General features: G+C 38.2%; 1 protein-coding gene and 1 pseudogene across 1 annotated transcript in view; one reads left to right on the top strand and one right to left on the bottom strand.

The window, feature by feature from the left end:
• The window catches only part of GRK3 (G protein-coupled receptor kinase 3), a 2112642-nt gene that overhangs the window by 1813072 nt on the left and 272070 nt on the right, over nucleotides 1-27500 (top strand). The gene's annotated exons all lie outside the window — the stretch shown is intronic.
• On the bottom strand, nucleotides 14576-14709 carry LOC122800558 (annotated as a pseudogene).

Genomic DNA, 27500 nt, shown 5'->3' with positions numbered 1-27500 from the left:
ATTAATTTTTCATAACATTTCTGGAATATATGCATCTGCAGTATTTCTAGCTATTTTTCTTGTTATAGGCTTCCTAAGTTGTTGACAGCCCTTTTAACTTTCTGTTGCCTACGTCATTGTCCTAAACGTTTTTGTGCTCTGGATTTATTATCAAAAACAGTTACTTAACAGCAATCTTTATAAACTCATGCATATTATCCAGGTACTTCCATATTTTTTCTTTAGCACTCTGCATTAGCAGCACATCTTGTTCTGTAAGATTCCCCTTATTCGGCAATACTTCGGCCTCTCTAGGTAATTCCTATTACTTCCTAACTGTATAGCTTTCTTTTTTATTTCTACCATATTTTTAAACTCCATTTTCATTTTATCCCACTAGCTAAAAAACATCTGAATATATTTCTATTTCCCTAATACCTCTTGATTAATTTTCACTATCCATTCTTTAAATTCCTGTCTTTTTAACAAGTAGGTGGCAAAGTGCCAGTGTCTGATTTTTACTTAATTAAAGTAAACAGAATAGGAGCTAGCAAGTACGGCTGATGCAAGGCAACCAAACTAGTATGACCAAAATAAAAACGCCAGCACCAATAATGAGCTGAAAGAGCTTTATTAAACTAAGAACTAGACCGGTTTCAGCACATAGCTTTCATCAGTAGAGTAACACTGACATAAAGGAAAAGCCCAACAATAAATACCCCTTCCAATGAGGTAATATGACATCATTTCCTGTCATGGAAAAAAAGTAATATAATTAATAAATACGCAAACCTGTAAATACAAAAAGCATGTGTATAAATAATAAATTGCCTGCAACAGTAAATCTGGCACGTGAATATAATATAATAAAGATAATATCACAATTTATCATTAAGTCCAGGGGAAAAGAGACCCCCAAGTTTCACTATCCATTTTCTTTCCTTGTTATTAAGAATTTCATGCCATCCTGTTTTGAAAGTCTGATTACCTGTAATGTTATCTATAATGCTAAATGAAAATTTGGCAGTGGGATGATTCAATGTATATCTGTATAAGGCATTGGTAACCCTAGCATTCCTAATATCACCCAAATGTTCAGATATTCTGATCCTGAACTGTCTGAATGTCTGACCTATGTAGAAGGCTTGACAAGTGCATGTGGCAAGATAGACAATCCAATCTGTACTGCAATTACCAAAACAACGAATATTGTATAACTGTCCAGTATTCCTACTAGTAAATGTTTTGGTTTTGAATATATAGTTACAAAAACTACAGTGTCCACAGGGATATGATCCAACTAATTTTTCACCCGTTAAAGTTCTCTGATGAAAAACATCATCCCTTGGTGTTATTTTCTTATAATAAGAGAAGTGGGATCCCAGTGTCTTACCCTTTCTGTACGAAAATGAATACCTATCCCCCAAGTGGTCCTCTAATAGAGTGTGAGATTTAAGTATGTTCCAATGTTTATCCACAATGTCCAGAAGATGAATAGTATTTCTGCCATATGTAGTAACAAATCTCAAAACCTCCTGATTAGTCTGCTTGTGATGTTTACGATACTGTAATAGTGTATCCCTAGTCTGATTTTTGGTCCATTGCATAGCTGAACAAACTGTATGTTTAGCATATCCCCTTATTAGAAACCTATTGGCAAGATCTTCGTGATGTTTTATCAAATCTTGTTCGGAGGAGCATATCCTTTTAAGGCGTAAAATCTGGGATTTAGGAATATTGTTGATAGTATGTTTCGGATGAAGACTGTTAGCATGTAACAAGGTGTTGTATTTAGGAAATTTACGGTATACAGAAGTTTTTAAGGTGTTATCTGGTTGACGTTGTAAAAAAAGTCAAGAAAATGTATTTCATTTTGATGGTAATCAACCGTAAACTCCGCACCCCATATATTTCCATTAAGATGTTCAACAAACTCCTGTAAATAATCACTACCCCCTTTCCAAATGAGCAGAGGACCACTTGGGGGATAGGTGTTCATTTTCGTATAGAAAGGGTAAGACACTGGGATCCCACTTCTCTTATTATAAGAAAATAACACCAAGGGATGATGTTTTTCATCAGAGAACTTTAACGGGTGAAAAATTAGTTGGATCATATCCCTGTGGACACTGTAGTTTTTGTAACTATATATTCAAAACCAAAACATTTACTAGTAGGAATACTGGACAGTTATACAATATTTGTTGTTTTGGTAATTGCAGTACAGATTGGATTGTCTATCTTGCCACATGCACTTGTCAAGCCTTCTACATAGGTCAGACATTCAGACAGTTCAGGATCAGAATATCTGAACATTTGGGTGATATTAGGAATGCTAGGGTTACCAATGCTTTATACAGACATACATTGAATCATCCCACTGCCAAATTTTCATTTAGCATTATAGATAACATTACAGGTAATCGGGCTTTCAAAACAGGATGGCATGAAATTCTTAATAACAAGGAAAGAAAATGGATAGTGAAACTTGGGGGTCTCTTTTCCCCTGGACTTAATGATAAATTGTGATATTTTCTTTATTATATTATATTCACGTGCCATATTTACTGTTGCAGGCAATTTATTATTTATACACATGCTTTTTGTATTTACAGGTTTGTGTATTTATTAATTATATTACTTTTTTTTCATGACAGGAAATGATGTCATATTACCTCATTGGAAGGGGTATTTATTGTTGGGCTTTTCCTTTGTTTCAGTGTTACTCTACTGATGAAAGCTATGTGCTGAAACCGGTCTAGTTCTCGGTTTTACTTAATTACCCAGAATTTTGTCTTAAGTTTTTCTTGATGCATGATCTGAATTAGTTATTGGATGTGTGTTAAAACGTTCAGTTATATATTTATGTTCCTGTAAAATAGAATTTCTATCTAGTCTACACCATGTATTGCACCTTGGGCAATAATATTCAAATTCTTTTCAAGCTCCTACTACTAAATTCACATCTTCTGTACCAAATATTTTCATAACTTTCCAGAAATCTACCCATGTTCTTCATCCCACATTGCTGCAGTCCTAACACTTGGGTAGTCCGCTGTCCCAGTCGGCCCGAATACCAAAGTATAAGGCTGACGTCGGTCAGGGCGCATTAGTCTGACGTCAGGACGTCAGGGTACAAATGCGCATGACCGACGTCATATCCTCTGTCTTTTTTGCCGCATGGTCCGATGCAGAAGCAGTATTGCGAGTGCAGGTTGGCGTTCTGAAATTTTCTGAAGTCGGAGTTTCAGACCGAATCAAAGTTGGCTAAGTACCCCGTTGGGGAATATTTTGGTTTTTTCTTGCCTCAGTATTTAACTGGATGTCAGAAAAAGTGAATAATTGTATTTCTTGTGGGAAACAGATACCTCATAGGGATTACCATACCTTGTGTATACCTTGCTTAGGGCCTGAGCACGACGTTGTTGGATGTCGCTCTTGTGCTAGATTTAACAAACGCACTATAAAGAGAAGATTAGACTGTGCCAGGTTAGTTTTTGGGAAGCGTTGTAATTATAAAATGCCGTCGGATGCTCCGACGCCTGCTTCGTCTAAAAAGCGCAAGGACAAAGCAGTAAAGCCTAGATTGGAAGAACCGTCTGTCCCGGACGTCAGTTCTTTAGAGGCCTCGGTGGAGCCGGAGGTTCTGCCAGAAATTTCCTTGGAGTCTCAGGGAGAGACTTTACTATTACAAGAGGTGTCCTCTCAGGAGGTAGGCCAGGCTGAGGGGGCTTCTCAGGTAGCTGTTCTCCCCTCCCTTCCTAAGGTGGTTAGGCCCTCCCCTTCTGTTTCCAAGGCTTCTTCGAGAGGCAGGCAAGGTTTAGCTTCAGTGGGTGTCTCTCCTAGTTCTTCAGGGTCTCTGCCTAAGAAACATATGCTAAAAATGGCAGAAGATTTGATTACTATGATTAGAGGTTCTATGCCCCCTCCTGATAAGAGGCCTAGGGTGGAACCTGAGCTTGAGAGTTTTGAGCAGTGTTCGAGGCTTCTGAGTCTTCAGCTGAAGACTTACAGGAGTATCCTCCTTATTCTGATTCTGATGTAGATGATTCTACTCCTTCGGCTTCTCCTCCTGAGGATTTTTCTTTTTCAGAGACACTTCATTCCATGAGGGAGCATTTTAAATGGGAAGGTCAAGATTTCTCTGATTCCAGGAAAAGGCTTAGGAGTTTTGTTTTACCCCAGCATAGGCCTTTGGCTATACCTCCTGTTCTGGATGTGGTGGAAGATGTTTTTGCAGAGGCTTCCCTGAACCCTGATTCTTTGTCTCCTGCCCCAGTTAAACCGGATAGGTATTATAGGGTGCCTGAAGCTCATAAGTATCTTTTTAAAAGTCCTAGGGCAGACCCAGAAACTGTTTCTCAGGGGCCTAAAGGTGTTAAGGCTTCTGTGGTTAAAAATCCTGTTCCTCCTGATAAAGAGGCAAGGGCTTTGGATAGATGGGGAAAGAAGGTGTATACTTCTTCCACTTTAGCCATGAGGGCTTTGAATTGCCAGTTCCACATGTTAAAATACCAAAATTATCTCCTTTCACAATTGAAGTCTAAGGTGGATGCTCTGGCGGAAGGTATTGAGTGTAAAGAGTTGCAGGATTTAGTTCATGTTTCTGAACAGGTGGGTAAGCATTCTTTGCAATGTGGTTTTGATGCTGTACAGGCCTCTTCGAGGGTGGCTGCCACTGGTTCTGTTCTTCACAGGCACGCCTGGTTGAGGGATCAGAATTTGGCTGAGCATGTCAAGACAAGGATTTTAGATGCTCCGTTACAATCTGATGTGTTGTTTGGTTCACCTGTGGAAGCAGTTTTAAAGAAAATGGAGGACAAGGCTAAGTCTATGCAGACTGTTAGATTTTTTGCAGGTTCAGCCTCCGAAGTTTAGTAGAAATTGGCCTACTAAGGGGTGGACATATCCTTCTTATGATTCCCAGTCTAGGGGTGGGTCTAGACGTGGTAGGGGCAGAGCTCAAGGTTCTTTTAGGCCTAGAACAGGGAGTTCACCTGCCCAGTCTTCTGGTGAGGGCAGGGGTCAGTCCTTTTGTAAGCAGACCCAATGACCTGCCTTTTCAGCTGCCAGAGCCTTCTCGTCTGGCAGCACCTTTGGGAGGAAGGCTGGCACTTTTCAAAGAAAATTGGAATTTAATTACCCAAGACAGATGGGTATTGGATATCATTCACCACGGTTACAGGTTTTATTTCCATACCTTGCCTCCTTTCAAAGGCATGCCAGACATTCCTCCTCTACAAAGAAAAGAGGCACACAAGCAAATTTCTCTGTTACTCCAAATAGGAGCCATTCAGCCGGTTCCTGTGCCAGAAAGGGGCCTAGGATTTTATTCTCGCCTGTTCCTAGTACCAAAAAAGGGGAACACGTGGAGACCAATTTTGGATTTATCTATCCTCAACACTTATCTGGACATTCCCAAGTTCAAAATGTTGACGTTACAACAGCTTTTACCTCTGCTGGGAAAAGATCACTGGATGGTAACTTTAGATCTCAAGGAGGCTTACCTTCATGTGCCTATCAGACTGAGTTGCAGGAAGTATCTGCGTTTTCGAGCTGGGAATTCCCATTATCAGTTCTCTGCATTGCCCTTTGGCTTATCTACTGCGCCCAGAGTATTCACAAAAGTTCTGGCTCCAGTGATAGTTTACTTCAGGCTAAAAGGAATACAAATCTATCCTTACTTGGACGACTGCCTGATTCTGGCTCAAGAAAAGGAAGACCTTTTTCAGCATTTGGATTATGTGATAGCAGTGCTAAGATGCCTGGGGTATTCTGTGAACGAAATAAAGTCCAGTCTAGTACCCTCTCAAGACATGTGCTTTCTGGGTGTGAGACTGAATACAGCAACCCAGATGGCCTTATTAACCCCGGACAAACAAAAGAATCTTTCCCTTTACTTCCATCAACTATCTCTTCAGTCCGGGCTGACTGCAAGGACAGTCCTTCAAGCCTTAGGGTTCATGGCATCTTGTATTCTGGTGCTTCCCAATGCCAAACTGCATATGAGGAAGCTGCAATGGTATCTCAAAAATGTATGGACACAGCACTGCCAGGATTTGGACACTGTCATTCAAATAATACCTTGCATCCAAAAGGAATTTTTGTGGTGGGCTCAGGAATGTCACCTAAACAAGGGACTCTCTGTGACCCGGCCAGAGGCGAGTCAGATTCTAACGACAGATGCCTCAGACATAGCTTGGGGAGCTCATCTGAATGGAAAGTGGATACAAGACAAGTGGCCTGCCAGACTACAGCATCTACATATCAACATGAAGGAGATGTTAGCAGTCCAGTTTGCATTAATGGCTTTCAAGGAGTTACTTCTTCCAGGGCAGGTGTTGATTCTAACAGACAACACAACTGTCATGTGGTACATCAACAAACAAGGGGGAACACATTCTTATCCTCTATGCAGGCAAGCAATGATTTTGTGGGAGACTGCGCTCAGCTTGCAACTAAATCTTCAGGCAAGGTTTCTGCTGGGAGCACAGAACTCCTTAGCAGATGTGTTAAGCAGGCAAATCATGGATCCCCACGAGTGGAAACTGGATCTTCATGTATTTCGAAATTGACAGTGTCATGGGGAACTCCAGACATAGATCTGTTCGCTTCTCCACTAAACCACCAGCTGCCAAAGTTTTGCACAAAAGGTTTCATCACACAGCTTGGAAAGTGGATGCTCTTTCTTTCAGTTGGAAAAATCTTCATGTGTATGCCTTTCCACCTCTGCCTCTCCTCCCAAAGGTACTCCTAAAGGTCAGACAAGACAAGCCAAGGATGATTTTAATAGCTCCAGATTGGCCTCGCAACACTGGTACCCATTACTGAGGAGTCTGGTAAGGATGCCTCCATGGCCTTTACCTTTGATTCCACACCTATTGTCTCAGAGGGACGGTCATCTACTCAATGTCAAGCTTCACTCTCTTCATCTAACAGCCTGGCATATTCTGTTTTGAACCACAGCAGGTCTCAACTTCCTCAACAAGTTTTGAATGTGATTATGGAAGCCAGAAGACCTAGTACAAGGAAAGTGTACGAGATAAATGGAAGAGATTTTTATTTTGGAGTGCAGCAAAGGATTTGGAGGTTTCTGAGCCTAATTTGAGTGTGGCTCTTCAATATCTTACTGAGTTATTGGACAAAGGTTTGTCTTTCTCTTCCATTAAGATTCATGCTGCAGCAATTTCAGCTCACTATGATTGTGACCCACCATTGTTTTCTCATCCTTTGTTCAAGCAATTTCTTAGAGGGGCAAAGAATATAAGACCCCACGTAGAGCTCCTACTCCTGCTTGGGACCTCAATTTTGTGTTGGAGAAACTTACTCTACAACCTTTTGAGCCTGCGGCTACTGCTGAATTGAAATACTTGTCATGGAAGACTGCTTTTTTGTTGGCCATTACTTCTGCAAGAAGGGTTTCTGAATTGCAGGCTCTTATGGCGGTTGAGCCCTTTTTGATTGTCCATAAGGATAGGGTATCATTACGCACTAATCCTTCCTTTATGCCTAAGGTGGTCTCTAGTGTGGCTTTAAACCAAACTATTCATTTGCCCACTTTTTATGCAGATCCCCAAAATAAGGGGGAAAAGATTTTGCACACTTTAGATGTACACAGGCAGTTGCGTTATTATTTAAGCAGGACTAGGGATTTTAGGCAGTCTCAGCAGTTGTTTGTTTCTTTTGCTTTGAGTTCTCAGGGCAAGCCTGTGTCAAAACAAACTATTTCTAAGTGGATTGGGTTTTGCATTGCATTTTGTTATTCCCATCATGGCAAGGAGATTCCAGCTGGGATTAGGCCTCATTCCACTAGGGCTACTGCCACTTCAACAGCATTTCTAAGGGGAGTGGCAACTCAGGATATTTTGGAGGCAGCTACTTGGAGTTCAGTGCATACTTTCTCTAAGCATTACCACCTTCCTCTCTACTCTAAATCTAGGGCTGGTTTTGCCACGGCTATTTTGCAGGGCATGTTGACAGCTCCAGCTTCTTTATGATTTGCCAGCCTCCCTTACCTCTGCTTTGGGATTCTACCCAGGTGTTAGGACTGCAGCAATGTGGGATGAAGAACATAGTACAGTTTTGTACCTACCATAAATGTAGATGTTCGAAGATCCACATTGCTGCAGTCCAATTTACCTCCCTCCTTCCCTCTGTGTTTAGGGGTGGTTGTGTGGGTGGGGTTGTACTTTTGTAAATTGTATATATTGTATATATATTTGGTACAGGAGTGTTTGGTGTTTTTTGGTTTTGGCCTTATCTTTTTAGGGTCTTCTGACATCTGGGGCAAGAAAAGACTGAGGATATGACGTCGGTCATGCGCATTTGTACCCTGACGTCCTGACGTCAGACTAATGCGCCCTGACCGACGTCAGCCTTATACTTTGGTATTCGGGCCGACTGGGACAGCGGACTACCCAAGTGTTAGGACTGCAGCAATTTGGATCTTCGAACATCTACATTTATGGTAGGTACAAAACTGTACTTTTTTGATATATTCATCCCTTCTAGGTCCCCAGATACATCTACACTATTGCAAATCAAATTCTAGTCTCACTTATAAGTAATATTCACTGCTAAAAGCTGATTAATTCTTCCAAATTTTGGTTAAGCTCCCTAATAGCAGTTTTTGGTAGAATATAAATACATGCCAGCATAATCCTCCTTCCTTGCCAAAAAAAAAAAAAAAAAGACAAAACCTTACTACCACAAATCTACTATCATTGCCTTCGTTTTTACTTCTATCACTATTGGAGCCCATCTAGCAATTAATATAATTACTCCCCTTTTCATTTGTCCCTGATTTTCTGCTGAATATACATGATCATTTATTTCCAAATCTGTCTGCTGCATTTCCTAATATAATTCAATACTCGTTCCTTTTTGTCTATACGTGTATGGCTGTTTATGTTCTGGGATAATATTGATAGTGTAACCATTATGAAAAAAAGCTATTTTTCACACCTTTTATACCTAGCAGTTTTTTATTAAATATGTATTTCCATCTTTTGTATTACATGCCGACACCATTTGGCAGTTTCTCTCATCTCCATTTGAACCTGTCACATTTTTCAAGACATTTTGTTTTAATGACAGCCCTCAAAAAAACTAAATGCATTTTCAGAGTACCAGCAGTCCCCTATTAACATATGTATAACAAAAACACAAAAGTATGTACTTCTTCAGTTAATGATGTTTAACCCACCAGATAGGAACAAGTGCCCCAATTAAACAGCTGCACCCACAGACATTACCTAACCTAAAATTAAGATGGCCCATGCCAAAGCACATGCTATGGTCTGTGTTCCCATTTAAACTTATTGTTGTCTGTTCATGAAAACAGCTTATTTCCTTACAGAAAAAATAATTTTAGGATTAAGAAAAAAGTGCACTGCCTAGCTTTAAGTAAAACTAAATTGTGCATTGTTCAATTAAATGCATTCAAGTATTAAGGCTGCTAGAGAGGCTGCTATCTCATATTCTCTTCCCATAATTTTAAAGTTTATTTTTTATTGCGTTACTTGCCTTTGTACCTTAAAATGTAGCACTCCCTCAGCAAACAATGCTCAGAAGTCTCATAATTAATAGTTTGCACCTACAGGCAAATTATCTCCATGTAAAAACAGACAGCACTGAGTCTTGGTCAGTTTCTTTCTGAACAGAATATATAACTGCCTTCAGCTGCAGACTTTTTGAAAATAAGATAATATATTTGCAAATGTAAGAAACTCTGGATTTTTCATGGCTTTGTAACTTGTGGCTTTGTTCCTTTCTACTTTAGGAAAAGTGGTATATAAGGTCCAACTGTGTCATTGTATTGCTTCTTGGATATCATTGTCATGAAGTGGTGATTTACAAATATTCTACTGTTACATGCTTTCATCATTTTGTCATATTTTTCAAGCCTACTTGCTTGCAAAAAAAGTTTATAGTTTAAGCCAAGAGCATTAAGCTGGACATCTGCTCTTGCTAAAATAAGATAAACTGTCTTAATTTTACATATAATCAGTGTACTTCTACACCCCACCAAAACCCCAGCAGCCCAAGGTCACAGCATATTCAGTGTAAGCTTGCTTTTGTCAAGCTTTTCTACTCTTGTTATACTGTGAAGTCTATATTTTTACACCTAAAAAGTACTTACAACATCCACTGAAAAGACTCCTCAACATTTAAAATACCCTGACTCTACACTATACAAAACTGCATTACGATATATAACATGCAATTTATATTGCTTTATACAAATACTAATATGAACCATTTTTTACTTACAGTTACCTTTTCCTATTTTAATGTCCTTCTAAACTTTAATGACATAAAGTGGAGTATATGCTTTACAGCCCACCCACAGGTTTAACAAAGTCAGCAAAAGTCAAGTCATTCTCAACCACTTTTTCTTGCAAAGCTGTATTTCACAAATGTGATTGATGCTTTTGTAGTCTCCCATTAATTAACTACTTCCAGTTTTGCTTGTGTTCACCTGTCTTCTTCTGTTCATCTGAAACTCTAAATATCAGACCCTGGCTCAAGTCCAGGGTACTCTGATTCTTCTAGTCAACTTCTATGCTCTTTTCTGTGTCTCAAGCATTTTCTTTTGGAACACTGGAAAAGGTTTCAATGGCAAAGTCTCTGTATGAGAAGTAGAGTCCCTTTCTGTTTTCTGGCTTACTTTTTGTTGGATAAACTGTTTCTTCCTTAGCCAGTTTTGCATCCAAAATGCCTTTGATCCTGCAGAAAAATATTCTGAAGACAGCAGGATATAGCAGCTTTAATCTCATTCTTGCCTCTTGACATTCACTGATTGCTGGGATAAATTTATTTCTCTTTTGCGTCATGTGCAGTAATCATTTTCCATAAATACTCTGCCATATCCAGTTTTTAATATGTTTCCCATCTGCCACAGTTTTGTCAAGATCTACTCTTTCTGCTGGTATGATTGCATCTTTACTAATACAAGTCTTGGCTGATTCTTGTAGCGAGGTTTGGATCAGACACTCAATGTGCCCTTTCAATTAACATATCCTGTTGTGGAATTCCAGTCCAGTTGTTTATTTATACTTTCATAAAAATAATGCAGTCTGTTTCTTCTACTTTCTTTGTTACAGCAGAAAATTTCAGGTTTTCTCTCTGTGCTCTGTCTTCTAACTCTAAGGTTTTTTGAATCAGGTCTTGTTGAGACATCCTGTACTTAGCCAACCTTTTCTTCATTTCAGCTTCTAATGTTTGCAGTTTTATCAGTTCATCTGAATAGCTATTTAAAGCTTCTTCCATTTTCCATCCTTTTGTTATTTGAGTTGATAAACTTCTTTAGTGTTTCCTTTATATTAATCACCTCTGAGTACATTTGATTTATTTTTAACACTAAATTACTGGAAGCTATTTCTTGTACCAGTGTTGAAGCTTAAACTTATTTTTGATGAGCAGCTTCAAGATTCTTCCCAGTCAGTGCTTTCTCTCCACCTTTTCAGGATGCGTTTATTTCAGGTTCTCTAAACTTTTTCTTTGCTGGCATTCAGGAAGTGTACTTAGTAGCCTGCATGTGAATTGTATTCGGATTGTCAATATCACTGTATGTTGTTTTTCAGTTTCTTTTTCACACTGGGGGAGCTAACTTTAAGTGGTCATTCAATGTGCAGCCATCTTGGAAATTGCTTGAATATTATGGTTTTATAGCAATTCAAACAGCATAGCCTGATGATACAGCAGGTTGAGCAGATGACTTCCTTAGGTCTACTCAGGTTTAATGTGCTGTGCAACTTACAGTAAAAATAATCTAAGAAACTATTGGAAGGTATAAAGAGTAGATATATCAGAAATAAATAAAAACATAATATTTTTGAAACTACTTATTCTTTAAAGAAATTCCTGTCTAACAGATTTCTTCCCTGACAACACTGTCTTATTCTGAACTTGCATTAGAAAGAATGAAAGCTAAGATGCTGGATCCAGTGACTGAAAGCTCTGTAAAGCCATCTAAGTCAAATGGCATCCACATGGGACATGTTTGTATATATATATATATATATATATATATATATATATATATATATATATATATGTATATAATGGGAGGACAATTATTGTGGAATCCATTATTACAGTAAAGAAGTGTTGTGACAGGTAGCTGCCTAGGTGAGCTGTTTCAGAGTAGATTGACAGCAATACATGTTATTTGTTGTCACATACCGTAATTACTGGGGAATGCAAAGACTTTAGATACAGGAGACTCCAGTGGTAATGTCTTTGTTCTGCTGTTTCAGTAGGATTCATATTAATCTTATGTCCTTGTAGTCCACCTAAACTATTTATATATTATATATGCACACACACACACACACACACACACACACACACACACACACACACACACACATTTTTTCAGTGTTCGTTACTGAAACCTTAAAATTTTATTAGAAAAAGAACACAACATGAAACTTTGTAATTTTATTAGATAAAGCAGGCCATTACAGGCTCACTTGATGACATACTGAGGGCTTGTCTTACAGAAACTGTAATAAGCAGTAAAGATCAGCCTTGGAATGTGCCCTTTATCTGTGAGGATATATGGCCAACCAGCAAAACAGCAATAAATGCAAAAATAAAATACATAAAATAGTTGACATCACACACTATCAACTACAAGAAATTCCAAAAATACCCACAGCATTTTTGCATTGAAAAGCAACCACCCATTCACACACACACACACACACACACACACACACACACACACACACACACACACACACACACACATACACACACACAAAACACCACATCTCTAAATATACTAATTTAAACATTGTACAACCTTGGTATTAAAGAAAATCTGTTCTAAGCCCACTATTTGACAGTTTTACAATATTAAATAGCCATATTTCAATGAAACATAAGAAGCGAAGAAACTGGTTGATAATGTCATTTTTGTTGGAACATGGCTTGACTCTCAGGGGAAGCATCTAGCATACATTCATACTGATATGAAGTACCTCAGCTGTTAATGTACATCTTCCCAAAGCATGCATAAACATTTACACTTGCTCCCATATTTTGCCAAGTTTAAGATGTTATCATATTTGTACTTATTTGTTTTTAACAAGTCAGTATTCTGTATGCTTAGGTAGGTAGCAGTGTATCTTTGTTCCTTAATTTAGCCAGCCTGGCTTATGTGTTGCATTAAGCTACACCATAAAACTCCAAAACTTCACTTCCATAACAGTCCTTTAAATGTAATCTCATAAACAGGAGTGAAACAAATAACCACACAGTTTTTTGAACCAGTTAAATATTATTTTCAAACTCCATTACCATCCCAGATGGTACAGAAGGATTAAGCTGTATGTCAGGACCAAGTGATCTGATTTTGATTAGTAGCTCAGGCAATTGCTGGACCTGGCAAAGGAGAATGAGCCTGCACATCCATGGGGGAGGGTGGAGTTTGGGGGTAGGATGTATTCTTTCATAATCCCTCTGGAGAATTTGGTATTCCATAGGTATCCTGGGGTAAGCCTTTAGCCAATCAAGCCACTGTCTGATGGAAGCCAACCTTATCAAGTAGAGAAGAGCACAGACTCTCAGAGAGAGGCCACTGTGAGTCCCCAAGGGGATGCAAGTAGACTGACCCTCTGCTAGACGGTGATTAGGCTGGACATTTTGTCCACGCTAACATTTTACAAGATAATTTTTTTAGCCCAGTGGAAAAAAATGATGTACTTCCCTTTCTAGCCACACATGGATACTTCAGCACTGTATCTAACATCATTAGCTTAATAACTCCTGACAAAGGGCTCATGCCAGCTCAAAAGCTTGATTAATTGCAAAACATATGTTTGTCCAGTAAAAAGTGTTACATCATGTTTGTGTTACAGTGTGTTTGCTTTTAAAGTGCTGATGCCCAACATTTGATGCTGTCTTTTTACTGTAGTTAAGACATTTTTTTTTCACGCCAGAACATGTAGTGCTCTTTGTACCTTATGATACAGGTGCTGCAGTTCATAGTGTTTCATGCAGGGTGTCCTAGTTAGACAAGGTAGAAATAAAAACATCCCTGTTTCATATACTTTTTGTATTAATGACTATACATTGTTAATGTAACACAGTCAGGCCTCTTTTGTGGTGCTCTGTGCAGGTTCCCTATTATATGATCGAAGACACATTCTTTTGAATGCATCTTGAAAGCACGAAACGGCAAAATACCGAAACGGCATATAAGCGAATTCTTTCCCTGGGAAAGAAATTGCTTGGCTGCCTTCGATATTTTGCCATTTTCATCACTGTAGTGTGATCTCAGAGTTGGTATGTTTAAGTAGGGGGAGTGTGGGTGGCACAGTCCCCCATGTTTTGGGTTGTGGGGGCCAAAGCCCCCCTCTTCATGTAATGTTTTAAAGTTTTTTTTTTTTTTGGAACAGCGATTTTTTTCCCAGGTGTTCAGGATTGTAAGCTTTCTCTTACATGGGGTCGATAAATCAGCGTTCACTTTTTTAAGCATTCGCTGATTTTAATATAGACCCTCCATACAATATGGTGTGTCTGCACAAATTGTTTTAAATGTAGATTTTGCAAGTACTGAAATGAATGTTTTACATGGAATTTGGCATCTAGACTACCATAAATTATGCAGTTGAGTTTCCCACATTTGATGAATCACAGGGGTCAACCCAACCAAAGCATGCAATGGAACAGCCTCACCCTGGGGAAACCACTTTCTTGATGATGGTATTCCCATAGTTTCTTTAGGGCATCATCCACAGCTGTCAAAATGGCTCAAATTTTTTAAAAGGTTTTTTAACAACCCCTGAAGACATATGAAAACAATAATTTAATACAGCCTTAGCTGACTTACTAATTTGTATTTCTCTTTTTGAAGTGTATTTCAACATATTGTAAATTGCTCTAAAATGTATATTTTATATTTTTTAGAATGTGACACATTTATCCTCTTAATTTCATTAATGTGCCTATGATAATATATATAATAAATAATTTAAAATTTTAAAGGTTATGTTCTTTTTTTATATAAAAGGTAATTTCTAGTTTATTGTTCATACATGTTTTACTGATATAGAAACTATATTATACTTTATGCTGAAAAAATAAATTATTTGTAAAAATACTTTTTGCATCTTCAATATATGAGAGGCATTTAATATGGTCTTATGAAATGAGTATGATAAACAGAGTAACAAGACTTGAATGAATTTATTTAAAAGTCATAAAAGAATAGATGCAGAACTAAAAACATAGATAGACATAGACCTAGCTACAAATCTTACAAAGAATATCTTGGCTGATGAACAGAGATATCTTGGGTTTAACTGTGCGCAGTTTTCATATAGCTGTTTTGCTCTGAGAGTCCTTATAAATGTAGTTAATCTGTTACCTGCCTGGAGTGTACTAAGTCTCCTAATTATCTTAGTAGAGGACTAGCAAAAGAATTTAGAGATAATGCCTTAATTTTTGGGGGTGACTGGTTCCATACTATATGAAGCTTTTTGGGGGTGACTTGTTCCATACTATATGAAGCTCTTTATTCAGTTTGGTACCAGGAAGAGGGTAGGTTTGGACTGAAGAACAATGTAACCAAGTGGGGAGACCCTGACTAGGAAAATGAGTACCTACTGTAGATTGAAATGGGAAGGGCTTCCCAGATCTCACTTAGGATAATGATTTAAATAAGGTTTTCTTACATTGTTAAAGCACTCGGTCATACCTACATGTATATACCAGTGATCAAAGTAGCAGTGGGAGAATCCTAAGTCTGTGACATAGAAGGATAAGCCCCAATGACAACCCAGATGACCCACAATAGTACCAGAAACATAGGGTGAGAAGGGTGAGTGCCCCTGACTTTAAATGTGGCTTCAGCTGCCAGTATGGCTATTGATGCACTCACTCTTATAACTTGTCTTGGGCTCTGTGTGGCTTGGTTCCTGCAGTGATTGTAACTAACTCACATGTACCCATGCCTCGCTGATAGCTCTATTGTGTGCTGCATACTTTCAAGCAGGCAGTGATTATTATGTTACAGATGCACAGTCCCACTGATAGAGTAACCTGATTATACATTTTTAAAACTCATTAAAAATGTCATAGAAAGGCAGATTAAAACATAATTTCTATGCAAAGAAGCCGAACACAAAGTACAGCTGCTCAGTGGGCCATGTGCTTTGTTCTGCAGGGCTACCTGAAGACAGCACCATCAGTATACAATAACCTTGCATTGTGAGTGCTTATTCTTTATCGCAGTATTAAACTCAAATTTAAAAACTTCTCACTTTTCTGCAATTATTCATTAGCCAGTGCTATAATTTCAGAGTGTTGCTGGTTACAGTTGAAGACAGACAGATGCCTGATGAATTCATTAGCTATTGCAGCAATGACATCAGGTATCTGTGCATCTTTGGAAGGAACCCTTCAGCACTGCCCATCAGCCTGGAGGTTCCTGTGCTGTTTGTTTTAAAAACTTTCACCTGCTTCTGTGCATATTGCTTTATAACAATGGATTTTAGTGGTACATCAATGGCATGAGTGTAGTTGCAGCAATGGTAATTATCGGAATTCCATTAATTTATCAGTTAGAACCAAGGAGCAGTTAAGTGCTTTTAGTTAGTGTTGTAAGTCTGTTGTTCTTCTACCTCAGCAGAAGAATCAGGGACAAAGCCATAAATAATGAAGGTTCCAGTCCCAAAATTAGGGACTGATGCTTAGGTAGTGCACTTCTATATTTAAAGTTTGTTAAAATACCATGCATTGCCTTGAGAGATATGAAATCTAACACTGAAATCTATCATTATTTAGTGATCCTTCAAGGATTTGTCTGAAAACCATGAACGTTTTATGAAAAATGTAAAGCAGAATTGGGGACATTCTACAAAGTTATGGACAAAGGGGAGTTCTGCTATCTAATTTATAAGTAATGACAAGGTAGCACATTGGTATGGCAAACGAAAAAGAAAACCTCATTAATAGACCACAATGTTTACTTAAAATAAAAATAAGAAATCTTAGTTAAAAATGTTTAAAATATGCATGAAAAAGAATGAAGTAAAAAAACATGGATAGCTAGAAGTCTAAAAGATTTTAAGCTATGTTTAGATGGTTTAAGGTACAGAGGGAATAAAAACATGCGTAAGGGAAAAGAATTGTCTGGGACATAGTGGTCTCTCACTTGAATAAAACAGGGAACGCCCATGCTTGAGCATGCTGAATTAAATGATTTCCCTAGTGCCCTGTCCATTTAAAAATGAAGTGGCATAATGTTTGCTTACCAGAATGGAATACAAGATTTTACGTTAGATTTGACCTTATGAAGCAGAAAATAGAGGCAAGTAATCCTATGCTAGGGAAGATGCATGTCATGCCATATTTCTCTCCACTGTAACCCAGTGGTTTAAATGCTTATATTTTTGCCAGATGCAACAGATCATAACTAAAATGGGCTTATTGTCTACCCTGCTCATCATAAATAAATGTGTAAATACTGACAGTGTGGAGTAGCCAGCCAGCATAAACTCTGGGAATGAAGGAAACTGGATTATTAAATGGCAATCCACATAGACCTGGTGGGGGAAGGGAGGATGGAAGTAAGCCTCCCACACAGATAATGACCAATTTCAGGTTTGAACACCGGGCAGTTGAGCTTTTGGGCACCAACTTAAATTAGTAAGCCACCTTGCACTGATTTCTACATTTACTACTCTTCACTTTTGCTGATGTTAAATGTGTAACTTACTCTGTCTAGGAAAGCTAGTGAAAACTGAAACCCTCTGAGCATTAGCAACAGTTTCTACAATATATATCAGAACTTCCTACTTTAACAAATCACTGCAGGTATAAATACAAGACTATACAGTTCATGTCACTTGATATTTGTCCAGTCTTAGCAAGAACTTTTAGCAGTTTATCTGCACAAAGATAAATCTAACTTTGTTAACAACTTAATCGAAGATTGCAGATTATTTTATTTATTTATTTATTTGACATTTGTTTACCAGGGTGGTCTGACTGGGTCTACAGAACCCATTTTCAGTAGAGGCCCGTGGAGAAAAGCTCCACATACAGTACAATAAAAATACAGTAAAATCCAATACAGTACAAATCACATTAGAAATACTATAGAAAATAAGTTGAAAGAACAAACTATGTTACAAGATGTTACAATATATACTACACATCTAGATGATTCTTTAGAGTTAAAAAACATTATAGACAGTAATAGCCATTCTCGCTATACATGATGTAGTGTTCAAAAATAATATGTAGGTAGAGCAGTGTGTGACATTGACTGCTATAGCACATGAAAAAATAAATTAATAAATAAATAGAATGTTAGTTTCCATTAGGAAAATAATAGCCAGAAAGTTAGTGAGGCAGAAAGATAGTGAGAGAGTTAAAAAGAATAGAAGCAATACAGCCTGAGGAGTAGCTTAAGGATATGGTGCAGAAACAGAGAAGGAGTTAGAAGAGCCTTAGGACTTGCAGACTGTGAAGGATTGAAATGTGACAGAAGAGGAGGATGAGGCTAGTGTGGAAGAAGAGGAAGTGCTGAGCATCAGGCAGGCTTTATGCAGGAGCACAGCCATGTCTTTTTGAGATGATTTTTTTAAAGAGGCTTTGAATTGGGTTAGGCCAGGCATAGACCTGGTAATTAGAGGTACTGAATTCTAAAGTGTAGAGACAGAGTATGAATACAGCGAGTGGCATGGTTTTCTTGTGGATTTTGAGATAGCTAAGAGATTTTTATCTTCTGATCATAGGGATCGATATGGTGTGTAAGGTGTGACTATATTGGTTAGTGCAGGGCAGGCAGAAGGCTTGAAAATAAGGTTGTGCAAGGCGGGTAGCTGAATAAAGGCAAGTTGGTTGGGGAGTTCAAACCAGTTTAATTCTAGGAGTGGTTTACAGTGGTGTGTGTGATATTTAGAGTTTGTGGCATACTTTGCAAATTTGTTATAGCACTGTTCCATCTTGTTTATGGTAGAAGTTTGTAAGTTAGTTAGGATAGGGGCACCATAAAGAAGGGAAGGAAGTGAAAATGTTTTTGCAAGGGTAGTTTTGGTTGCTGCAGTAAAGAAATGTTTGTTCTATATAAAAGTGGTAGTTTTTGATGAGTTTTCATTATATTTTGCTGTATATGGGGGTCGAATGAAAGTTTATTGTCAATGTTAACTCCTAGAAACTTGGTTTCCTGCACTATTTCTGTGACAGTGTTGTCAGATGCAAGGATGTTAAAATGATCAGTGACAGGGGAGGTGTTCTTAGTATGAAAGAGTACTAGATTTGTCTTCTTTGGATTAAGAAAGAGTTGGGCATTTCTTAGCCACTATTCGACTGGAGTAAAAAAGTTGAGTTTTAGAAAGTAGTTCTGGTAGTGATTGAGCAGTACAGATTGTGGTGGAACCATCAGCATGTTGAATGAGGGTCCCAGGGTGAGAGGCAACATGAAGGTTATTTGTGAAAATGTTGAATAGTAGGGGTCCTAGGATGGAGCCTTGAGGAACTCCAGTAGGATTGTGAAGAAAGGATAAGAGTTCATTGGAACATTTCACTGCTTGTTTATCATCCTTGAGGTAGCTCTGAAACCATTTTACTGTGTTATGTGAGAAGCCTAAGTTAGACAGTGTGTTTAATAGTAAGGGGTGAGACACTAAGTCAAAGGTCTTGGAGAGATCAAGGAATAATGAGGCTGTATAGTATATAGCATCTGTGGCCTTGTTTACGGTGTCTGCAAAAGATAATAGGGATGTAGCTGTGGTGTGGCTAGGTGCAAAGCCATGTTGGGTTTTTGATAAAAGATTGTTTTGCAATAGATTTTGCATTACCTGCTGATGGATACCCCTCTTGAGAATTTTGGATATGGGTGAAAAGATGGATATAGGATGGAAATTGGATAGATCAAAAGAGTTGCCTCCTTTGTGGATGGGGGTGATGTGAGATTGTTTCCATATGGTAGGTACTTCTGATTCAGATAAAGACCTATTTATAAGGATACTGATTTGGGTAGGCTGTTGAATTAACAGCCAGTCTGAGGTAGTGTGGTGGAAGATTATCAGCTGAGGTAGAGCAGGGTTTTAGTTTATGTAGCAGTTTCTTAATATTGTCAGTAGGTATGGGATGAAGTGAGAATGGGATTTGTATGACATTTTGTTGAGTAGGTGGGTTAGTAATGACAGATCTGTATTAGAGTGTCAAAACATCATAACAGCAAATACCAAAAGGCCGACATGTAGTCAGCGAAATCCATTTCCGCGATTCGCTGAATTCTTACTGGGCAAATATATAGTTGGCCAACTACACAATTTTGCCCTTTTCTCCACTGTAGTGCGATCTCAGACTTGGTATATTTAGTTAGGGGGGGTGTGGGGGGTAAAGCCCCCCACATGAGTGAGTTTGATTTAGGTAAAATTAATTTTGTAGCATTGCGGGGCAAGTATTTGTTTTCTCGACAAGTTTTCGTGAATCACGGGAATGGATTTCACTGAATACTTGTCGGCCTTTTGGTATTTGCTGTTACGATGTTTCATAGTCGTAATATACAGGGTTAGAAGTAGTTGATGATCTGGGGTTGTTGTCTGAATAGGTTGAAGGGTAGGGGGTCCAGCATTAGAGTTGTTAGTAGGTCTGATATTGATTTAATGAAGTGTTTGTTAAAGTTTTTGGCTATTTGTGATGGAGGGTTATCAGGTGATAGGGTGTGGTCTCCATTTGTTCCAGGGTTAAGTAGAGAAGATATGGAGTGCCAAAATTTACTGGGGTTGATTTTATGCTGGAGTTGAAGCTGGGAATAATATGACTTCTTATCTCTGTTGATTAGTTTGTCACTTTGTTACATAGTGTTTTGAAAGTAACATGATTTGGTTCATTTTTGTTTATTTCCAGGTTGACCAGGCTAGGTCCCTTTGCTTCATCAGGTGTTTACATTCCTTACAGAGCCGTGGTGCTGAGTTATTTTTGATTCTTTTCATACGAATGGGAGCTGGTGTATCAAGTATGTGAAGGAAGGTGTTATTAAAGTATAGTACAGCATCATTAAAGAGTAGTTGTTTAAAGGGTGTCCAGTCTATTTCATGTAGGAGATTGTTGAATTTATACTGACAAAAATTAGTTGAGTTCCTAACTGATTTTACAGTGCATACTCTTAGTTGTTGGAAGTTTGTTCTAAGGGGATACACTGGCAGATGATCACTGAGGGAGCTAGACAGTGTACTAGAAGAGGGGTAATTGGTGGGGTTGGGATACTAGGATGCAGTCTAGAGTGGATTGGCAGGTAATATCTTTGCTGTATTTTGTTGTAGTATTGATAAGCTGAGAAAAAACATACAGATTTATACTATTTTGGGGGGAGTTGGAAGCTATGGTTTGCCAGTCTATATTTACGTCTCCTAAGATTATTATTATATTATATTATATTATACTATTATTAAGATTATTATCTCAATAGTGTGATAAATTCGATTAATTCTAGGATCCAAGTTCTTATATTCAGCATAGCCTTTTTAACTGTTATGAAACCAGTGATAAAAATAAAAAAAATCTCTTATTCAGCAATTGTACCAGTCAAATAAACTGCACAAACCTTCCCGTTAACACCTGAGGGAAATTTTATGTATGTATTTATTTAATGACATTGGATTAATGTAACCTAGAAGCAAGAGGGCATGCTATTTACTAACTTGAATTCTCACTTCTACCACAGAAATGTAGTAACAGCGCATGGGTAGCCAGCCTGTGCCCTGTTAGTATGTACTGTAAGCACATGTAGTCAGCTGCTCTTACCAGCCTATTTTTCTGCTTTCCTGGCAATCAGTACTCATAGAACATTCACCAAGTTTCACAGATAATTTTCTTTCACAGGTACTTGTGCATTTTATATTTCCTGGAATAAAAAACAGACAAATCTATGGGCAGGGATAACAATACACACTACTCAGTATAATGCACACATTTTTATATGTTTATGTACTTTTTGGTGATTGCAATGTGGTGGGGTACCCTGTAGCAGCAAACTGAAATGCATTACTATGGAAATTTCTACCATTTCAGGCAATCACATATCAAAGGAGATTGACATAAGTGGATTTATGTTTAAGAAGGCAGTCTGTGAATAGATTCAAAGGACAGTTAGGATTATCACAATAAAGTAGTTATTACTGTGATTTGGTGAAGTATGGACACAGTGTATAGTATTGGGGGCTACAGGTTGAAATATATTACTCTTTATTTGTTCATAAACTTTATTTGTTTGACAGGAAACCCTACAGACCTCTGTGCAACAGCAGTAGAACACAATACCCACAGCACAGTGCATCTTTGTTTATTTTCTTTTACTGTGATCAATGTGTGTGTGTGTGTGTGTGTGTGTGTGTGTGTGTGTGTGTGTGGGGGTCCTGTAGTATCAGCTTGAAATGTTTTACTGTAACCATTTTTGCCACTATTGGTGATCACGCAGGTTGGGTTTGCCAAAAGTGACTATGTGGATGAAAACAGAGGACATTTAGGGTGATCCCTATAAAGTGACTGTTGCTGTGGATTAGTGGGGGGTAAGGGCAGGATATTTTATCTGATATGTACAAATTTAAATGTATTATTGTAATAATTTGTTCTTGTACATTTGTAAAAACCTAATATCAGCGCTGTGCACAGGAGGTGGTGTCTTTTGGGAGGAAGGGTAATAAGGCATGCTGGACATCAAAGTACTGAATTATTATAAGATCTCAGTTGAATAAAAGTAATATAGCTAACCACATCAACTTGAAATATATTATTGTGGGCGTTATGCTTTTTATTTTCTTCTCAGTGAAACATCATAGGTGAATAAAAACTGGCTACTATTTTTGGGGGATGGATATGTATGGAAACAAAGTGCAGTTAAAACATCTGTTATAAATTACTATTGATATGGTTTGTTGAGAGGGGCAGTATCTCAAATAGGATCATGTTTGCATTTATGTGACAACTTCACAGTCAAAGGTGGACCATCTCAGAAGAGGCACATTCCACTGAGATAGTATACATGCATTTGATACCCAATTATCTTGTTAGTAGCCCCTGAATTATTATGTTAAATTGTAAACTACTTTGTGATATCTGACCTGTGCTCTCTTATTTAAAGCTAAATAGCTGAGCATTGCACTGGGCTTTGGCTTTCACTGGCTCTAACTATATTAATTTGCTAATTGGTGGCTGTTTGACCATTACTCACAAGGCTAGTTGAAAGTAATGTCCAGAATCCATGTGCTCTAAGACTTCATTAAACAAGAAATAAAGCATTATTTCACTAGTCAAGGCAACATTTCTGTTACTAAAAAGAGGTGGTGGTCTATACTCCATATGCTGACAAAGGCATTGAGCTGGCATGCTAAACAGGACTGAAGTGCAGTGAAATTCTTGGGGTATAATGGCATTCCTGAGTGTGTTTTGTACCCTAGTATTTTAATAGAATTCACTGGATTCTTTTTATTGTAAATTGGCCTAAGGAAGCTGACACAGGTTCACCTTTAAGTAGTTAACATATCCAGCACTGCAGTGAAGTCCTTGGGGATAGTATGCAATTCTTGAATGTGCTTTGCACCAAACTATCTTACTAGAATCTCCTATATATTTTTTTGTTTTTGTTGTTATTTTGAACACATTTTATGTGGACTTTTGTTCTTTTTTCAGTGAGACACCTTATTCTCTGACAGCTGTTTTGTTTTATTTATTTTGAACTGTCTTCATTAAACTGACTTATGGTCCCTTTTAGACTGCTAGTAAATTTAATATTTCAGAATTCTTCTTTTATCATAGTCTGGCATTGGTTGTTTTCAGATGATGCAAGTTGAATACAAATCTGTAGTGTACCAACTGGTTTGTTGCTACAAATTATTTTGCACAGAGTCTGTGTTATCTGTCAGCTGTGTAATGGTTCTGTTGATGAAGCTGCCTAACAAAATGTCGAATGTGTTTGTGTGTGTTTCTAATATCGTTAATCATATTACTGGTTGATAGTTTGGTTAATTACCATGAACAGGCTGCAGCTGTCCTCTCAGCTATGTGTCTCTAGGGCACTGTGTTTATGGGACTTTAGGTAATTTGTAGGATGATGCGCTCTGTCTTAGATGCTGTTATCTTGATTTATTATGTAATTTAAAAATGCAGGCGGCGATACTATGGTTGGTTTAATCAAACCACAGCAATCTGAAGAAGGCTCAATGTGCTTCTTTCAGGCAACAAACTTTGAAACAGACTAAAGTTAAAAAGATTGTTCAGAACTGCATGCTATGCTAGATTAACATCAGTGCTGTTACTACTGAATCCCACACCAGCCAGGCTCAAGAATAGATTCCTTTGCAATTTTGTATACCTTTTTTTCTGATTTCATTGTTAATGCAGCACATATTGACAATGTATATAATTTGTACCACATATATACTTCTCTTGTGGGAAATAGCTTTAAAAATGTTGTTTTTAGATGAGCCCCTCTTGACTTCCTCCTTCCAGCCTATACTAGCGTCCAGTACACCTGATATCAATTGACAGCATGGATGCGAGAAAAGTCTGGCAGGATAGAATGGGAGTTGCTGGCTTATGCTGGCTTACCCATCCTGGTGGAGTGAGGTGGTGGTTCAAGTTGGCCAGTCGCTCATATGCAAGTGGAGGCTTGCACACTCCCTAACAGAGTAAGACAGTGGGATGTGGGCTTGGTGATCCCAAGATGATGATGTTAGCTGTCAGGAGGATGCGTGTCAGAGCATGAGCATACCATGTGGAGAGGTAGGATAGATCTACAGTCATTCGGGTGCCCACTTCATCTACTGGGGTGGGGTTAGGGCCATGTATAGAAAAAAACCCTAATGGCTTCATGCGTGATGGCCCTGTAATTGTCTGTCACCCAAGTGCTGAAGGAGTACTGATCAACAGGATAGCATAATACTCAACCGATAGCAGGGAGGGAAAAACACAGAGGAGGGGCATGAAATAAGTAAGCATGGACTTGCAGACTCATGTAGTTAATTGCAGAAAGGATACAAGAAGGAATTTTTAATACTTCCCAAAGGGTCTTTGAGGACTTTTGCTCCTCTGGTGAGGATTAGCTGATAAGTAATTAGTTAGTTAGTTAGTTAGTTAGTTAGTTAGTTAGTTAGCTAAGTGCTGCAGTAATGATCACAAGATTCTGACCAGCAGCCTTAGAAGGATGAAAACATGGAATTGTAGCAATAAGCATCCCCTAGAATGGCAAGAGAGTAGACCTAATGGCTATAACTAGGTAGTGATATTTTGGCCATATAAACACACAAAAGAACTACCCACCACAACATGAGACACGAGTTGATTACAGTAATACAACTCTAGTTGGCCTGCCATTTTAAGATATCAAATTTCCCTTGTGTTTACAAGTTCTACATGTGTTGAACTGTGTATAAACCAACAATTATTGCAGAATTCACCCCTGGTCTGGCAGCTATGTTAGAGGCAGTCAGTAAATCATCCCCTATGTAAATCAAGTTTGTGGGACACATTTGAATTGCACAGCTAGGATTATAAGGGCCCTAGTGGTTGTTAGCCTAGTATACACCTATGAACCTGTGAATATTGTTAATATAACTGGCTAATAAATACACAAGTAGTGATTTTATTTTAAGTTGTTGCTGTTTGTACTTATCTCAGAGGCCCAGGAATATATTATAGAATAAAATAATTGGAACCCAGGTAACACTTCAAAAATATCTCCTAAATTACAAGAAAGAGCCTTCTTTGTTAATTTATATCTAAAGTAAAGTGTTTCTGTGCACAGGTAAGACGGTGGCAATGGCAGCAAATTGGGGAAATCAGAAGAAGCTGACAATAGAAATAGAAGGGAAAACAGTGGAAAGGGTAAACAACTTCAAGTATCTGGGAGGGGTGGTTGAGGAGAAGGGAAGTCTGAATGAAGAGGTCAAAGCTAGAATCAGAGGGGTTGCAGATAACTGGCATCGAGTGTCAGGTATAGTCTATGATAGAAGAATACCAAAGAAGCTGAAAAGTAAGGTTTACAAGACAGTGTTGCAACCAGTACTACTCTATGGTACAGAAACCTGGGCAGTAAAGGCAGAACAGGTGAAAAGGCTAGAGGTGATGGAATTTAAAAGCCTGAGAAGGGTGGTAGGATGTACACTGTGGGACAGATGAAGAAATGAGATGAGGACATGACAGCAGAAGCCAAAGTAGCTCCAATTGCAGAAAAGATCAAAGAGAACAGATTATGGTGGTTTGGACACATGCAGAAAAGCAGAAGACAATCTGTTGAGGAAGATTTGGGACAGACAGGAAGAAGATAAGAGGAAGAGAGGATGTCAGCAACGAGGTGGATGGATTGTGTGAAAGAACATCTGCGACAGTCAGGCATGAGTGATGAAGAAGGCAGGGGTCTGGCACTGAATAGAGAGAGTTGGCAACAGTTAACACGATACTCCGAACCCATGTAGAAAAAAATGAGAAAAGGAGGGCTGCTGCTGCTGATGATGATAAAGTTATGTTTGCTAAAAACGTCCAAAAACTAATAGGCACAAGACAAGACGAGCGTACACTGCAAACTCCAACAAGATTTAATAGCTGAGTAAAACAAGATTACAGCAATCAGTAGTCCGGTGCACACTCCGGTAACTGCCAAGCAATAAAAAGTTAAAAAAGATCTGGCTGCACAGAATCCAAGTCACAAAGTGTAAAGCACTTTTCGTTAGGAAAAATTTCTCCTAACTTCTTCAGACAATAGTGCTCAGAAAGAAAAAAACAAGTTTAAGTACTATCCTAGTGACTCATACTTGTTAATACAATTAAGCCAATTAAGCACAGTCACATAATTTAAAGGTATAATCCTAAAATACTGAAGTCAAACAGTTTGTTTTTGTTGATAAAGTCAGTTTCTGATGCTGAATGATTCTTATTTGGGAATTAGATAGCTTGAAATTCTCCTTAAAGAGTTTTCTGGATTACAATAATTACGCCAGATGTTAGTTCACATGTAAAGGTTGCTTCTGCAACTGAAACACCCCTTCCCTAGGAATAGCAGTGCTGATACCTAAAACTGTCATGATTCTCCTACTCTGACTGAATGCTCATTACTGTAGCTGTGGGACATGTTACTGTTGTAGATATGATTTCAGTAAGGCATCTCTGTCTCTTGTAACGCATGGCACAAAGGTAACAAACTGATGAAATCCTGAAGAAGCATACTTCTTTTTGAGTTGTAGTAAATTAATCTAACTACACTTGAGAATATGTGGCTGTTGTAAAATTATAAGTAACTTTCTGCTCTGACATTTTTAGAGGCAGACAGTGTCAAAGTTGTCTGTGTTATGCTGAAATATTCAGATTTAGAGAAAGTTGTATAGATTAATGCATTTGTTGGTATGCTGTCTTCAGTAGGCCCATTCCAAATGGCCTTCTGCATACTTGACCATGTCTCTGTATTCAAGTATTCCATTATGGATATATTTGTGAAACCTGCATGATGGTAAATTATCAGCAGCACAGATGCTAATGAAGTCACAATTTTGTATTATTAA

This window comes from Protopterus annectens, chromosome 4.part0 (assembly GCF_019279795.1).
Source record: "Protopterus annectens isolate FY-2018-M chromosome 4.part0, PAN1.0, whole genome shotgun sequence".
NCBI classification, from domain to species: Eukaryota; Metazoa; Chordata; order Ceratodontiformes; family Protopteridae; genus Protopterus; species Protopterus annectens.
This window is presented reverse-complemented; position numbering and strand designations above follow the sequence as displayed.